Raw genomic sequence first — 2500 nt, 5'->3', positions numbered from 1 at the left:
GCAGACGGCGTCGCGGCGCCGAGTGCCGGGCGGCGGCGCATCCTCAACGCACACAGTCCTCAATCGGACCAGCACACTGCAGATGTCCACCGCGCTTCGCACCGGGCCCGGGAGGACCCACTTTGGCCGCACGGCGCCGCGCGCTGGGTGCGCCGGCACGCAGATGCGCCGCCTGCCGCCTCCGTCAGCCGGCGCGCCTGCCACTGGGCGCCCCCACCAGCCGGCTGCCGCGCGTGCGCCCACGCAGCGCGCGGCCAGCACGCCGGGCGCCCCCCCCTCACCGGCCGGGGACGGTCCCACCCAGCCACCGCCGCGTATCGCTTCATACCCACATGCCCACTCACGTTCGTGGGTATGACGGGTGTCGCTGAAGCAACCGGTTAATACCTGTACCGATCGTCGATATCAACGATTCACCTCCAGCGCGAACAACCGCGCAACAACGGATTTCCAGTTCATTTGCGTAACTTGGGCAGCAAACGTAGACATCCATCTACATTTGCGACTTCTACGAGTCTTGCATGCCTGGATGTTGTGTGTCACGACGCACTCCATCAGCATACATACACGCTGCGACGTGTGCACGAAAGAACACGTGGAAGGTGGCCAGCGTACGTATGCGAATGCCATTGCACAGCTGCGAAGCGCATTCAACACGCGAACTCCTGACCGACGAGCTAGAGGTGACAGGAGGGGAGGGGGGGGGGGCGGGGGCGATATACGTCCTATTGCAGTACACAATACAGTGGATAGCGGGACCATGTGGAAAGTAAGCAACACTCGCAAGATGTGAGGGTACGCACCGTAAAATGAATCAATACGCAGAACACCACAGTGTGCGCGAAGTGAACTATGTTGAGATGGTTGCAATTAGGCAACGCTACACGAATTCCTAGATTCATATAACTAACAATTACAGGGCAGGTTAAGGCGCAACGTGGGTTAGGTTAAGGCGCAACTTGGGTTAGGTTAGGGCGCAACGTGGGTTAGGTTAGGGCGCAACGTGGGTTAGGTTAGGGCGCAACGTGGGTTAGGTTAGGGCGCAACGTGGGTTAGGTTAGGGCGCAACGTGGGTTAGGTTAGGGCGCAACTTGGGTTAGGTGAGGGCGCAACGTAGGTTAGGTTAGGGCGCAACGTGGGTTAGGTTAGGGCGCAACGTGGGTTAGGTTAGGGCGCAACGTGGGTTAGGTTAGGGCGCAACGTGGGTTAGGTTAGGGCGCAACGTGGGTTAGGTTAGGGCGCAACGTGGGTTAGGTTTGGGCGCAACGTGGGTTAGGTTAGGGCGCAACGTGGGTTAGGTTAGGGCGCAACGTGGGTTAGGTTAGGGCCCAACGTAGGTTAGGTTAGGGCGCAACGTAGGTTAGGTTAGGGCGCAACGTAGGTTAGGTTAGGGCGCAACGTAGGTTAGGTTAGGGCGCAACGTAGGTTAGGTTAGGGCGCAACGTGGGTTAGGTTAGGGCGCAACGTGGGTTAGGTTAAGGCGCAACGTGGGTTAGGTTAAGGCGCAACGTGGGTTAGGTTAGGGCGCAACTTGGGTTAGGTTAAGGCGCAACTTGGGTTAGGTTAAGGCGCAACTTGGGTTAGGTTAAGGCGCAACTTGGGTTAGGTTAAGGCGCAACTTGGGTTAGGTTAAGGCGCAACTTGGGTTAGGTTAAGGCGCAACTTGGGTTAGGTTAAGGCGCAACTTGGGTTAGGTTAAGGCAGAAGTTGGGTTAGGTTAAGGCAGAAGTTGGGTTAGGTTAAGGCAGAAGTTGGGTTAGGTTAAGGCAGAAGTTGGGTTAGGTTAAGGCAGAAGTTGGGTTAGGTTAAGGCAGAAGTTGGGTTAGGTTAAGGCAGAAGTTGGGTTAGGTTAAGGCAGAAGTTGGGTTAGGTTAAGGCAGAAGTTGGGTTAGGTTAAGGCAGAAGTTGGGTTAGGTTAAGGCAGAAGTTGGGTTAGGTTAAGGCAGAAGTTGGGTTAGGTTAAGGCAGAAGTTGGGTTAGGTTAAGGCAGAAGTTGGGTTAAGGGATGGTGTGTGTGGGGGGGGGGGTGGGGTGGCGAGGTTCGTTGATAGTGATGGTAGTAAGTGGACGCCTGAGGCACTATCAGATATGTCACGTCAGTTGCACTTGTGGCTCATGGCAGGTGGCGCGCCCGTTCTGTGTTTGTGGCAAAGGAGTGGCACACCTGTGTCTTTCATTCCTGCCATTGTTTATGTGCTGTGAGATGCGGCAGTGTGGTGCTGTTGGGTGCACCCCTGTGTAGGACATGTGTGGGTGTTGGTGGCGTATCTGAGCAATGGTGGTTGTAGGAAGAGTGGGATATTCAGTTTTCTGGTTCGACGTCCCGGTCTGGTTATCATAGTGTGGATGGTGTACTGTGGCCGAGAGGATGCACTGGATGTTGTTCCATGCTGGTACTTAGATGTTGTGTCTGCGTCTGTTACAGGCATAGACTAGTGGGTGATGGAGTGTGTGGGTGACGTGTGGTTGACATTGTGTGCACAGACGTTCAGCATGTATA

This window comes from Schistocerca nitens, unplaced genomic scaffold (assembly GCF_023898315.1).
Source record: "Schistocerca nitens isolate TAMUIC-IGC-003100 unplaced genomic scaffold, iqSchNite1.1 HiC_scaffold_381, whole genome shotgun sequence".
In the NCBI taxonomy this organism is placed as follows: domain Eukaryota; kingdom Metazoa; phylum Arthropoda; class Insecta; order Orthoptera; family Acrididae; genus Schistocerca; species Schistocerca nitens.
This window is presented reverse-complemented; position numbering follows the sequence as displayed.